This window comes from Ooceraea biroi, chromosome 3 (assembly GCF_003672135.1).
Source record: "Ooceraea biroi isolate clonal line C1 chromosome 3, Obir_v5.4, whole genome shotgun sequence".
In the NCBI taxonomy this organism is placed as follows: Eukaryota; Metazoa; Arthropoda; class Insecta; order Hymenoptera; family Formicidae; genus Ooceraea; species Ooceraea biroi.
Window position 1 is genome coordinate 9,227,533 of NC_039508.1, and position 16,208 is coordinate 9,243,740.

At 33.5% G+C, this 16,208-nt stretch overlaps 1 long non-coding RNA gene across 2 annotated transcripts; it reads right to left on the reverse strand.

The window, feature by feature from the left end:
* Positions 1-7,466: 7,466 nt before the first annotated feature.
* On the reverse strand, positions 7,467-9,874 carry LOC105278078. 2 transcript variants are annotated; one of them, XR_893724.3, is made up of 2 exons: positions 8,927-9,874; positions 7,467-7,972 (listed from the first exon to the last, which is right to left on the reverse strand). It is a non-coding gene; the product is annotated as an uncharacterized LOC105278078 (long non-coding RNA). The 2 variants fall into 2 exon arrangements; XR_893725.1 differs by lacking the exon at positions 8,927-9,874 and adding an exon at positions 8,238-8,920.
* Between the last annotated feature and the right edge of the window lie 6,334 nt (positions 9,875-16,208).

Sequence of the window (16,208 nt, forward strand, 5' to 3'; positions counted from 1 at the left end):
ATTCTAGAACACATGGATCTTTTATGAAAAGTTTAAAAACCACTTAATGTATTAAGATTAACATGCCAACTTGTAAGTATAATAACGCATAAGTTTATTTTATTTTAATCTTAGGGTTTGGAGGTAATAGAAAAATTTATATACATATATAATTAATATAAAAATGCTTTCAATCCTATGTGTATTAAAATTATTATAATATTAAACATTTTTTAATACTTACTCTAATTGTAAGTGACACACAAACACACAATAAAAGTACATGTTATTTTCATAATATTTTACAATGTTGCTGTAACGTTGTTTAAACTATATTGCAAATTCATGACTATACAATATTTCTGCAACATTGCACTGCAATGTGCGATATTGCAATATTGCAGCAATGTTGCTGCAAACTTTTGTGCTGTATGGGTTGGTTTTGAAGTACCGAGTTTGAAGTCAAATCGTCCTGCGCGTCTCGTGTATTTAATTAGAAAGAGATTGTGTATAAATATACGCCGAATCGTGATTTAACGCAATATTCCAGTTGTGATCCGCGTTATTCGATATTGTGTTTATTACGTTTTCGAATTTGTCGAAGAAAGTCAAGTATCTGCAATAGGCTAAGAAATCGAGTATGTCGGACACTAGCCGCACAAAGTTGAAGTAAGTGCACAATTAATGATAATGAGAAATAATGAGATAGTAATGTTTTATAATAAAGACGTGATGTATCATAAAATTAATTACTGGAAATACAATACCATGTACAACATACAGGGTGTCGGCTGAAATTCCGCGCGCTCAGATATTTTGAATATGTACAATTTCAGTATTGTGAAAAGTTTTGTTTACGGAATAACGTTTATATGTATGTATGACGTTTCTACATATCTGAGCACGTAAAATTACAGGTCTATTATTGGAGAACTTTAATCGCTTCCCATTTAAAAATTGTTATAGCTTCGAAAGATGGAGAGAGAGAGAGAGAGAGAGAGGCAGACATTTTCATAATTAGAATGTCTGCCTTAAAATGTTCCATAACACTTTTTATTTCCAAATACACACACAGAGTTAGACATAAAGTTTATATATTAAAATATTAATTATTTTTTAAGTTAATTATTGAACGCATGGCGTTCTTGTCTTAATTTTTCCGTAAAAAAATCGCGTGTTGTGTTGAGAGCGTCTAAGGATTTATGTCACAGATTACGACGTAGCCGCAACAAACACAGAAATAAGACTGCATGAAGTGAAGTATATCCACATGTTCTTTTGTGTCAGGTTAATCACTGGCGGTATGGGACGAAAGTCAAAGGCGGCGATGCGGCAGACCTCGTCTACATAAGCCAAGCGTCAAAGGAGGCAGCGGCTACAAAATTAATACGATTAGGACGGCGTGGACTTGCTCGGGGGTAAGTAAAAAGAATGGCATCGAACGAGTCGACTAAATTTAGAAAGCCGAGGGTGAAGGCGCTTAACGAGCCGAGAAAGGGTCGATACGTAACTGGCACGATCTTCGTCTTAAAGGTCGCAATAAGGTCTGAAAAATTACTGGGTGAAATGCATAATAAAATAAGGATATTATAATACGAAAGTCATTAAAAACGCAACGGTATATAATTTTTTTCCATGTCCTTCATAAGTTATCGAGATTTATGATTGATGTATTGCAGTAGAGATTCCAAGATGATGTTTGAACGTGTTCACGTAATAAATATACATAGTAGCATATAGATGCTTTTTGGCGTATATAAATATTTCACATTATGATGCTTATGATATTCTCCCTTGTGCAAGTTATATATGTATAATAATGACAGTTCACAAATTATTATATATCATCGGTTAAATTTACATATAATGAAATGAAGGACCAAATTTTATTACAAGTCTATATCTGAAGTTTACTTCGCAAAAAAAAGCTTGAATATTATATTTTTTTTTAATAGACACACTGTATGATTACATAATTAAACAAAATTGAAATAACCTGTAGTCACGAAAAATCATGTATTTATTTCATGGCAAATGTCATCAGGTCATAATTATTTGCAATTTTTATATACTTTCCTGTTTTAATAATAGTGAATCTTATTTTATTAATGAATTGCAAGTACTTGTGTACTGTTTCCGTCATCGTATTGTTAATTAACAGTCAAGAGGGCATACATATAATCCAATCAATCATCCTCAATTTCATCAGATCGTTAGCCATTCGAGATGGCACACAAGTACTCGACTCTGGTTACGAGTCCAGCGTTTGTCTTCAAAGAACTTACGACTAATGGAATAATAACGGTCGAATCAAAATAAGCGATCGGTTGTTTCATTGTTTATGCAGAGATAACGATAATAGTCATTTAAAATTTTGATAAAATATACTATTAATAAATGAATCAATGAGAGAGAATGAGAGAGATACTTCATCCTTGGCTTTTATGTTTAATTAATATGTAATATAAGAGAATGTTTTGTGGTTCATTAAAAAATTATCACGAAAGATAATAAAATTAAAATATACATTAAAAATAATATTTACGATTATAATGCTCTCATATTTGTACTTTCGAAATATTTTTATTAAGAGAAAATGTACAAAATTCTCAATGTATAAAGTAATACTTTTCACTGCAAAATAGTGATGATACAGAATATTTTTCAAGATATAGTATAAATATTTATGCATTGTATACGTGTACATGTATACTTATTCACTTATTTATATACTCCAGTGAGATATTTTATATATCTATCTATAAAATATATAATTTTTAGATATATTAAATACTGAAAAACGTGATCGAATGAAACTTTCCAAAATTAATAAAATTCTTTTTCTCATTAACAACCGCATAATTGCTTCGGTGAAAAGCTACGCGGATAAATGGTATACTCCAGTTCTCGCAAATCGGCTTGTCGTTTTATTGGAATGAAAACTTTCGAGCTTAATGACCGCGCGAATCTCTTCGTCTCTTCGTTCTGATTTTTGTCCGGCCCTTCCGTTCATTTTCTTTTTCTATGTGTGTACCGTCACTGTCGATGCGTATAGGTGTACACGTCGTGTTCAATTTTATGAAGGAGAACATGTAGGGGTGCCGACGGGGGTGGCGTCGTTTAATAAAGGACGTAGGCGTGTGTATGTGTATGTGCTAGGGGTGCTAGTTAGCACGGCGCTTGGCGCCGGCGACGACGTCGCCGTCTGGACGCGTATAGTCTCTTCTCGACGTTCTGCACCGACGACCTCGTCTTTTAAAGCACATACTGACGTGCCAACGATGCTTCTTTAAACAACAAGCCAATGATACGAAATAAAGTAACTTGGCGCTTAGTTGATGCGTATATATTGATACACGTAGAGAGAGCAGCTAAGTAACGAATTTAATAAATACAGACCATTAAAAGGCATGGGTTTTGTTCGTTTTATCGCATGATGCAACGGAGGGATGGTGTGTGCTCTAACGTGAAAAATTAGAAAGCTGAGAGGAAGAGTTCTCTCTGTGATTTCCAACAATAGCTTTCCCTTTTCTTCTCGAACTCGAAGCAGCAAATGCAAGAAAGCAAAACTATTACGATGATATTGCAATAATAAGTTTATCAACATGAGTGTAATAAATCAAGTAAATAAAATAGAGAGAGGTAACTTAAAATTATAATACTAAAATTTGTGCTCCCCAGAAAAATGCGATATTCTAATATTATTTTTGCATAACTTTTTGTTAGTTAAGTTTAAGTATTTTTCGAGCAATAGATATTTCGTAAATTTTAAAGATATCTTTAGTATTATACCTTATGGATGATGCAATTCTTAGCTCGACAGATATCCAATCCAATAGCAATTGAATTTTCTTCGTCGTATTTCGTTTCGTTTCGTCATGTGCACGTTCGCTCGATCACCCGGTATATCTGTGTTTTCAATTGAATAGATACTATGCACACTTCTCTGCACTTTATTAGCCGCCAGTGGTAAAGAGAAGGTCGGTCGGTTTGCACGTAATCCAAGTTAACATTCGGGAGATTAGAACTTCCTCCCACCCACTCTCATTCGTATATTCTGCCCCGCTTTACCCGACCCTTCGCCGCAGTTCACCGTATTTAGTCAGCAGTAAAAGCTTTAATGAAAAGGATCTTGGTTTCACGAGGCACTAAAATCGGTTATATTGGCAGCGAGGAGAGAGGTTCGACGAATGAACGTCGCCTTTATCGAACGATCACATAAATGCGTTCGTCCACACTCCTCTCTCATGATTTCCTTCTCGCATCTTGTGAGATCAACAAAAAACAACATTGGATTAAAAATACTTTGACCATATACTTGACAATATAATCAAGTGAAAAAATGTTTTCGACAACTTTGCAGTTATATAATCTCATGAATTGTATAAGTATTTTAATTTTTATAATCTACCCTTTCATCTTCTAACCCTTTTATTTTCATAGGATTATTGTTTATCATACAAATGTATAACGTGCACGCACACAACGTTGATTTGCAATTTAAAATATTTTTTTATCGTTTATCTCCTAATATTTCGTAAAAATCGATTTTCTCAGATCAGCTTTACAAATAATTGCGTATCAGTATTACCATGCCGTGCATTCCGTAGAGATATGCAATTATTACAATTACAATTTAATTATTACAAGCGAAATAATAATGATACTGATACTGTACATTATACTGTAAATGATAATGTACAAATCGGTGGATACGTCAGTAACGGCAGATCATGGATACCGCGCAGGCAGATATCAGACCCTCATTATCGTGAACGTCGACGACGATGGTGACAGTGTCGTCTGTCGATCGTAGTTCTTCGTCGACGTAGTTTTATCCTCAACACGTACGGTTGCGGGTTTAACGACATGTTCCCATCGTTTATTAAGTTAACGATCAGTCGTGAAGCTCACCTTTATTGGATGCTTTTGGGAGAGCATGGATGAGAGAGGAATAGTGATGGATTTAAACACAAGTACTAAACGAAGTGCTGGATCACAGATAAATATGTTTTACAATTACTAATGATATTAGATCATTACAAACTAAAAAATAATAAAGAAAAAGATAATTTTAATTTTCTTCTCTCATAAATCATTATAGGTAAAAGTTATAAAAGCAATTTGGGAATTTCGAATCTCTCTCTCTCTCTTTCCTTAAGAGTTTCTTTAAAAACTCATAGAAAATATAAGTCATGAAAAAAGTGCATTTTTGAGATGCTAGTTGTTCTCCAACGGTTTGTCTTATGTTCTAAAGATTTCATGGCAACAATTCTAAAAATAATGTGTGCCATATCGTTAAAAATATAGGACGGCAAAGCACAAATTTCGTAATGAAATTAAATCGATCCTTACCTAATTGAAGAAAATTACTAGAACTAGATATAGAAATATAGGACCGTAAAAATCGATGGAGCGTGACTTTTATTAAGAAATATGATGAACAAATATTTTTATATCAATATTTAAAGTATTTATGTGATATGGTTCATGATAGTAGCCATTTAAAAGATAACATAACATTTTATTTATAATTTTTTGGAGTATCAGATTTTTAGGTTATCAAAAAATATTCAGTTTGAACAATTACATTTCTTGCAGATTACTCAAGTTGAAAATCAAGTTTCTTCTTCGATATATGTTTTGCGATATACATATACTTTGCGCATTATTCGCATTGTTTTGCATACGCGCAATTGCGGATTATTATTCGAGATGTAAAATGTATCAACTATATCCATACATGATGAAAAGATTAAAATAAGAGCAAGATTTCCCGCTCGTTGCTGAAATTTTGCCATACTTTTGATATTTCGCTGTACATTTAATATAGTTACTTGCCGAAACGTTAGCGTTGCTGAGTTCAAGTATATCTCTCCTTTTTGTAGTTATTCGCAATTTTGAAGTTTCATCAAGAAACAGTGTAAATTCGTTCTATATATCAAACGCAACAGCATGTGAAGCGCCAGTGCACGATGCTGTATAAAAAGCATGACTAGCCAAAGGCAGACAGCTCGCACGGTAAAAAAGAGGAAGACGAAGATTCTTCCTAGGAGAGGTGAGTATTTCATCGTTCTTTCGTAGGTTTTTTGCAGCGGATTCCTACCAAGTCTTGGCCGGGTATTACCTCCTTTGAATCTACCTCGAACAAGGCTTGATCTTTAAGGCGCTCGCGGGTTGGGTTAGTAATTTGCGGATTATACGAGCAAGACTCGGAGAAAGACAGGAGCGAGAAGGAATGAGAGAAGAAGTCAGAGCAATAGAAAGGGAAAGAAATAGCACCGGTGGTGAACTCGGCCGAACGATAGTATGCACTTTCATCTGTAATTTTCTGACCTTTTCTTTACATTGCGTACTCTCCCCTGATCTTTGCCCTCTCTGTCTTTGCCCCGTTTTCAACCTACCTTGCTTCTTTAGTCATCGTCCCGCTCGATTCAGCAGCCGTGGAGCTGTCGCGAAGACTTTTCATTTGGATAACTGTGGTAATGTGTTATTTACTCATGGATGACATTCCAGTTTCGATGGCAATTTACCCTATATTCTTCGTGCTTACGCCGTATACTTTATCTTTGATGATTTTAGATTCTGTATGGGTCTATCACTGGGCGTTGATAATACTGATGAAATTATAGAGAACCCACAAAGCTTCATTATCTGAATGTGCTGTAATTGATCGACTCCTCCTATGGTACCTTAGAATGATATACAACTCGTTGCAGAAAATTTGTTGCAAGCACATTTTTATAATGAGAAATCTCTTTTCAACTCTCTTTCACGATATCTCTATGCAACATTGCTATTTAATTTGTTCGATAAGTTAAAAAATAATTATTTTCAATTTATCAATTTCTTAATTTATATTTTACGTTTAAAAATGTTTTATACTAAGCATATTTCTGATCTATTGAAATAGAGATACGACATTGTTTATGCAAATCGATATTTTCTTTAAATAATATTATTAAAAAATATTTTTGCTCAAATTGATGAGAGTTTTTGATATGGTGAAGAGATTTCGTTTATCGCTTAATTAGTGAATTTATGGATTATTCGATATAACGACGGAAAAACAATGGTACTCGCGGGGATAGCGATAGGCGTAGGAAATATATACTATGTATACATAGGTATACCTATATCTATAATTTCCAGTTTTACAAATATTACGATATATAATTAATGTATAATTGATATATTGCAAGTGATACTCTGTATCAATCTCAATATTAATACTATTACTATTAACGACGAACATTATGACTATTTTATATGGTATTTTGTGTTCATCTTGATTAACTTTTAATTGATTTAAAGCTTTCAAATAAACTAATAAGTTTAATAAACTAAACATCTAGTAAAAACTATAATATATCTTCAAAATATATTTTTTAAATTGACATACGATATTTCTATGACTATAAAATATCTTTTTCGATATTTTCTTTCCGTAACATATAAAAGTAATATTTTTCGAATTTAATATTTAATTTTTATTATTTTTAAAAGATCAGTGATTAATCCGATAATCCGATGCGAAATATATCGATAACGTTATCGTAAAAAAATGTTAACAGTAAAATGATAAAGAGAAAAAGAGAGCAAAGGCAAGTGCTAGACGTCCCTTGGCGCGACCGGTTACAATAGCGGAAAAGAACAATCTTCTGAAAACGTATACATTACGTCTTGTTAGAGTGGTAGTCATTTCTCCCCGAGATATCCTGTAGGCGGTGCGGTGAGTAAATAGGTTGCATTTAGAGGCACTCAGTACACAGTGTGTGGTCCGACCGAAACACGCGAGAAAAGCTGCGTGGTGCGCGCATTGACGTTATCGGTTCTCCTTTCGTTGTTCCTTCCGGATCAGGAAGCAGCCCCCGGGGTGCCCCATAAGTAGCGTAGAACAATGGATTCTTTTATTGATAGGAAAAGACACACGTGGAGTCGTCAATAGCGTGTCGATGTCGTCATGGTGAGAACATAAGTAACATTGCAGATACTAAAAAAATGCAAAACTACATTAGTGTCAAGAAAGCTTGTCATATCTTTACTTTTCCTCATATCTCAAATTTCTTTCTAATTATATAGTAATTATATTTTTTGCAACTGCTTACTCGTTTTTTATTTAATTAAATGAAATTTTTTTATTTTTTATTTAATTAAATAAAATTAGATTTCCAATGACTGAAATTATTAATTTCAATTGTTTCATTAATAATGCAATAACTGATTTCTGTTCTTATACGAGAGATAATATGACTTACAAAATAGAAACTTATATTTAAAGAAGCACTTGGATGTAACTTATTCACGTAAATGGTTCGATATTTAATTATTTTAGCAATGATAATTTTAACTGATATGTCATTAAGACTGTCGGATAATTTCTATCAATTATAAATTCTATATTCTCGGTGTATATATGTAACATTCCCAGAATATTTAGTTAAGATAAATAAAGACGAATCAATAATTCTAATGCAAAATGAAAAAAGAGTCTTTTGTCTTGAAATAAGTATAAAAATTAATTTCTAGCTGTATTTCTAACTACTTTGAAAAAACTCCATAAGTCCGCGGTAGCCCTTTACACTAGAAGAAATATCGCGAAATACGGGACATGTCGTGGACACTGCGCGGGAACGTCCATGCACGAAAGCTCTACAGGCACAAATGTGTGCACATCAGTTGGTATTGATTGCAGCAGTTCCGGGGGCAGACGCTCTCTCACATCGACATTCTCGGTGCACGCATGTCGTGCGGTGGCACCGAGAGGTGTACTGTACATACGCGTGTGCGCGCGCGCAGGGTGCATCGGTATAGAGAGAGGAGAAACGTGGCGTAGTAAGGCGATAGGGATAGGGATGAAGGGTGTGCAGTTCGGGCCGATGTTCCTCACGGAGGTCATGGGACGTCAGTGATTAACGATGCACGCATGTCACTCGCACACACGCACCTTCTACGGACGGTTGAACGTTATTCTCGCTCCCGTTCTCGGAGGGTGCGCGCCGGGATCAAGGACGAGCACGTCCGCAGGAGTAGACACCGTAGAGGGAAAAGCCCAACAGGCAGGCAGTCATACACGTCGAGCGTTACTGACCTACTTCAAGCTTTCGATCCTCTTTAGCGTCCCTCGTTCTCCTCGTCCCTTCTTGCGTGGCCTCCTTTGCATAACTGCGTTGTGCCTGCTTTAAAAATAATTATTCGAGGTGCCGCGATACCGCTCTTGCAGTATGTAAAGGGCTTACCGGGAGTCTTTTTCCTTCCAGATCACAATTACTCGAGAAAAACAGCTACAATTTAACTTTAGTAGAAACTTTTCATTTACGAGAATCATCGTGATCTTAAATATTCTTCGCGATTAAATTTTCATCGATCGATTAATTTCACGGGAAATCTGACCGAAACTTTATGTATCTGCAAAATTTCCGAGATGTCAATGATCATTCTTTTTATTGCTTACAGTATTATTTTAAACAAGTCGTTTTGAGATATGACTAATTGTAAGTAATTTAACTTGGCGAAGATCTGGTTGATTTGCAATTTTGATCCAACCTAATGCCCGTATAGCCATGGTGTACTATTATCTCTCCATGATATTCTATTGAGTCTAACGGACATGCAGTCTAACGGATGCTCGTGTATGCGCATCTACCATGTAGGGCGATCTACGAAGCTGAACATTGTACGGTTGTAATAGCTTTGGTCCTATTGACTGGATCGTAATAGGTTTGATATTAGGCTAAATTGGCATATCCATAAATCTTAATATGCTACTTGAACTTAGAATGTAATCGAACTCGTATATATGCTCTAATGAATGAAATCACAATGGAGAAGCACTTTAATAAGTTAATATAATATTGCCCTTTCACATTATTTATTATTTTATAAATTACATTCATTCTTCTTGAAATTATATATTGGAAAAAATTCTGAATTACATTTTCTATTAAAAAAATGCCAACTTTCTCCGATTAAAATAATTAGTCAAATTACTTAGCTTGATTAACAGAATTGTTTAGTTATTGACAAATATTTAATGTTTATAACGTTCTGTATTTCTTTGAATTTTCTTTAGATTTAGCAAATGATAGTAGTAAGCGTTGTAACAAGTTAGAAATCTGCTGTTGGCATTCATCGTTGTAAATACATTCATTCTGTACGTACGTAGAGAAAGCTAAGTAATGTCTTGTGACGATCGTGCAAGATTGGAATTGTTTGCTTATCTCGTATTGAATCACGCGTAATCTGTGCCAGACGTGTTGTCGCCCGATTATTAATTCAGTGTTAACGAGGCGGATAATCATAATACACATCAGTAAATTGTTTTGATGCGATAATAACGACCGTAATAATTAGTTTGGTGAAATTGAATTAGAGAATTTGTATTATGCGGTATTCAATGCTTTGGTTTACTCAATCTTCGCAGCAATAGTAACCTTAGCGTCCACAGCGAAATTGTTTTACTGTTTTATAATTTGATTTCCAATAATTTTGATTATCCAATAATTGCCTATACTACTTTGCTGCCTTTATAATTATTGTGTAATAAAAATGTATGGAAAGATGTCCCTAATTTTCCTGTTGTTATATGTATCATAAAATTTATTCTCTGATGAAATTCATAAAATTATTTCAGAATTCTTTTGTTAATTTATGTTACAAGATCTTTCTGTGTAGATGTTGCCATAAACGAAATTCTATTTCATTAATTAAATCAATTAAATCAATTAAACGTTTACATTACTATACGATTGTAGAATCCTTTTTGGGCTTTCGTTTTAATAATCACCTCACAATAATTTAAAATGTACTTTTTATTTCGTCAAATTGAGAGATGTTTATCTATCAGTTACATCTAATCGTAATCGGGTAAGCATGATAGAATTGGGATTATGAAACGTCGTGGTAATTTGTGGATATTAATTCGCCTCGTGTATTTCAACGGCAAGTAACGATAACGTCGTTATAATTACCGCTGCCGGGAACTTTGCTCTGAATATTCAGGAGCTATGAGAAGTCACTCTCTGCTAAGCGTTAGTCCGTTAGTCCATGACTTGTGCCGCGAGAGTCCATAGTCTCCAGAAATAAAATGCGACGATTAGACGATTGAAGAAAGTTCTTTTGAAATATTTATGTTGGACAAGGAACAATAAAAATATTATTTTATATTACATATCTGTGATACTTTGTTAATCCTGTGTATTTATTTGATCGCGCTAGCGGCCGACAGAATATCCGTTTCTTCTCAATACATACATTGAAAAAAAAAATTTGTTCAACGAAAAAAAAATTATTTGACTTAACAAAATGCTGCGGTCGGATACGTTCAAATAAATGTCAATGTAATAAGAACTAAATATTTTGTTTAATGGTTACGATATTTTTAAATTTGGTCCAACCAAAATTAGTTATTGCAGACAAAATATTTATTTGATTCTACAGTATATTTAATTGAAGAGAAATTGTTGTTTTGATGTTTTGATGACTCATAAAATAGCATTAATTGAGATAACAAAAAGATGTGTGTGTCAAACAAAAAATAATGAAAGAACAACAAAATCTATGTTTAAAATAAGGATGTAGTTTTTTCGTTCGACTTCATTATAGTTGAAACCTATATAAATCAATATTACCGCGAACGTTATATTTTTTCATTTAACCAAGGATATAGTCATAGTGACAAAACGTAGAGTAGGACGAACTTTATGTTTATTTAACACAACACAATATCCTTTTAATGAAGTGAAATATTTTGTTTATTTTGTAATAAATTAAATTGAATGAACTATCGTTCTTGCTAGTCCAAACCATTCACGAGTTATATTAAGTGTGAAGACGGCTTAGTTCGACAAAATATTTGTTTCTTCAGAAAAGTCATTTATTCATGTAACATAAAAAGTATTGTTGAAAGCTAACGAATTTATTCGATTAACCATTTAGGCATTTCATGATATCAAAGTTTACTTCCTATGATCAAATGAAAGGTAACAAGAAAAAATATTTAGTTAATTGGAATTAACATTTTTTTGGAATAACTAGCTATTAAAATACGGTAACCAAATATTTGATTCGAATGACTTTATATTTTATATAATCTTTAATTTATTACGACCAAGTTGGTTACACACACGTATAGTGAAGCACAACGTTTCGACCACGACTTTATATTATTATTGACTTTATATTATTTTCGCGTGCACGGTTTTCCGGATGGTTATTTGTAAGGTGATAACGCAATGTTTCTTGCGAGAACGTCACGCCTGGCCTGGCCATCTATCGGTCGATGCTGACTGGGCAGTTAACTATGTTCTATGTAAATTAGATCTCAAGCCTTTAACTATATATATTCTCAAAGAACTGAATATTACAATGTTAAACCAAACAAATTTGGTTTTATTTTAAAGATGAGTTAGAATTAAATAAACACTATATATGGTCAGAATTACTTAGTACTTTTAGAAAGTTGAGTAGTTCACTTTAACTAAATAAATGTTGATTTAACGTTGTTAATACGTTTAACATTACCAGTCCCAAATTTTGTTAACTCAAAATATTAACAACCTTACTTTCCAACAAACAATTAAGTTGTATTGTTTGAAATATATTACCTTTCAAAATGTACATTCAGTTAAAGTAAGTAAATATTTAAGCTTATCATAAACTTCAAGTAATAATTGATTGGGTCAGTCTTACCTAAGAATTCGTCTATACAATGCAGAATGTATACTTACTTAACAAAATATTTGGTTGTCTTGAATATATGTAATTTATGAAAACGTCATTATCTCATATAATAAAGACACAGTCCATTTAAACAAATTCTCCCATTAAAAACAATGAAATATTTGTATGTCTGATATAAACGTATTTAGTTAACTTCGTGAGACTGTTGAAATAAATATAACGATGCTGGTAACTGATTTTTCTTAAAGGTAACCAAATGATGATAGTCCCGTCAACTAAATGAAATGGTTGAACCATTTTTTTCAACTAACATTGAACAGTTTGTTAAGTAGACTACAGTTAAGTTCGGTTGATTAGAAAGTTGTTGCATTAACTAAATCTTCAAACAACTAAATGTGTTTAGATCGTTGAACAAAATTTTTTTTCAGTGTGTATGTATACCGCGTAGTTGGAGCAGCGGATTCAATTGCAAGAGAAAGAGATAAGCGGAGAACTCATTCGGTTTTCCAGCGAATGAAAACGTAGTGTCATCTGTTGCTCCGCATGTTGGACCGCCAACAAGTGGTATCAGCCGAAATTTAAGGGGTCGAGAAAACTTGGGTCAGCCACCCCTGGCGTTGTACCATTATTTCCCACACCCCCGAGCGCCGTACCATCGGTTGCCTCCTCTCGTTCCTCTCGTTGCAGCTACGTCGTAGGGGTTGGATCTCGCGCTTCCGGGCTTTAATTGTGTTCCGGAAAGAGCTCTGCCGAGATCCTCTCCGAGTGGATATCCGGTCTGGTGTAATGGCTCGCGAAAGAGAAAGGAAAGAACGACGAACGTAGGTAATAGAATGGACTGATAACTATCTGAGATTATCATGTGTTCATTAGGTGGTAACACGATCGATGGATTGTGAAAATAACAAAAATGTTTATTAGCGGTATGTAACTATGAAGCGATCACGAATAGGAATTATAAATTATTATTTTCTTTCATATTCTATATTAAATGTTGTTTTATTGTACATTAAACCTTTTGTGATAAAAATGATTTGGCACACGATACTTGATATTCGTTTCTTCGTGACATGTAACAACAAACTAATCATTTATTAATACTCATTGATAATGTAGCACATCGTCTTATCATTTATAACGGTAGCTTTCTTGTTATTATGTATCTCATTAAATTTTAAGTCGTGAGGAAAGTCCGAGGGATGTGATAACAAAATAACCGTTGTATAAATAATATAGTACTCTTATTTACAACAGTGATTTTATTGTATCTTATTAAATTTTAACTCGTAATAAAAGTTCAAGGGATTGTTAAATACTACTATTTTTCACGATTATTATCAACATATGCGTCATTAATTGACTAATGCGAATAATGTAATATCGCATCGATATGATAGCTATTCCACAAAATAAATATTTCGTTTATTTATTTGAAGCAAGAATTGAAACAGTATGATTGTTTCCAGAGAAATATTGTTTTATTTTTATATTTTCAGTGGCAATGGCTGACTGATTGTCAGTGTTCGCTTACTATTTGTAATTGATATGTCGGGAGTGCCATTCTAACCGCGCGATTGATATTTTTCTGATTTACGTCATCATAATTAACTGCATTTTTGCAAATGAGTGTCGTATCGGAAGTGCCGTATCTTGTCGCGCGAATTAACGCGAATTAGATATCGGAAGTGTTATATTTTTATATGTAAATGCCACGAAGGAGCAATCTTCGAAGGACAGAGGAAGAGCAAGTCTAGAAGTGATCGGGCGACAACGGAGCAATTATCAAGTAAGTACCATTAATTGAAAATTGTTGAGACATAATAATACGCGCGCGCGCGTGTTGTATTCTAGTAGTAGATGCGAAATGATTATGTGATATGGTTGATGATGAAATATTGTATTGATTTATCGCGGAAATAAATTATATCACGTAAAATGGATAACGGTGGATGGTTCCGAATGAATTATGTTCCACGTTGCACAAATTAATGATTAGGTAATAAAGTATGATAGTGTCATAATAGTAATAAAATAAATAGCAAATACAAAACTGTTTTGTATAATATTACAAAACGCGGTAAACCATAAGATGCTTAATTTATTTGTTTAAAAAGAGTATAGTTATTATATACAGAATATAAAGAATTTTATTTAAATCGTAGTTGATTTTATTTTTAAAAAATTTCGAAATAATGCTATAGTCCTTATAAAGACCTGCCGACGTTATTTGTCAATGAGTTAATTTGTGCAAAACTATACCTCACAAAATATTCCACAAGAATATCAGTAAAATTTTGTTCGAAAAATCTCTTTTATTATTATCAAGATACAACAAAAGAAGCCGTTTCCAAAGCATAGAATTGTAGCAAAAGCCATTGTTGTTATCCCGTCTTATCTAGTTTGGACAGTGAAGGCCTCGAATCCTACGACTGGTTGTGAGATATATTGCGAGTACTGACATTCGCGCGATGCATAAAACTTCCACGAAATTCAACGACGTTAATCATAATGTCACGACCACCCGCCACGACAAACTATCGAGGCGCATACGCAGGTTTGCACCCTTGACAAATCCTCTTGTCCACAGAGTATTCCTGCGGTTCATCTGCATGCAAACGTGTACATTCACGTACACAGGGATACATGTGCGAATACATTTGCAAGTGGAAGCATAGCCACATCGTCGTTAGCGATATTAACACACAAGCCGATCGATAAACTTCTTTCGCATTAATCTTCATCTTAATCCTGACATGAAAACTTTTTATCTTGTTTTAATTGCGATAATTACGATAATAAAGTCTGTGTGTCTCAACGCTCTTATGATAAGCAGCTCTTACAATTACGTTTATATTTTAATTAACTTTATAAGTTTTTTACCGTTAATAAATCTATTAAAAATAACAATCTATTTCTTTGAATCTTTATTTAAAGTTCAAGTGTTTTTTTTGCAATATTGATGTAACAAACACAAAGGTATTGAAACAGTTCAGTATAATTGCGCGACGTTATTATATGCATATTTATAATTTTTCTTGCACTGTTAGATAACGCACACATTCCACGCTCGAGCACATTTTATAATGGCTATAGCATTAAACATTTGCATCATCCGGCTATGAATGGCAATGGGTTCATATCACTATGGCGGAATGGGTAGTGCTAGCTTGCGCGGAATAGTCTGCCATGAAGATGTAGGTCAGTTTATCTGCGTGGAATATTCCGTTTATCGATGCCGCAATTTTCTGTTCTACCGAAATAAGAGCAATGATAATACAATAATGTGTTAATCTTTATGTCACACTCAAGTTAGATCTTATCTTCTTGATTCCATCGATTTCCGAAAATACCTTGCTATACGTTCTTGTAAGCCGATTAATATATAGAAATTCATATTTGTCCATCAGAAATCATAAGAAATAATATAACTATTATTACACGATAAATTGGATCATTTTCCAAATATCAGTTTGCATATAAGTTGTTATTATTATTATCTCTGGATATTTATTGAAATATCTTCTTAATAAAAATATTTCAAATAATAA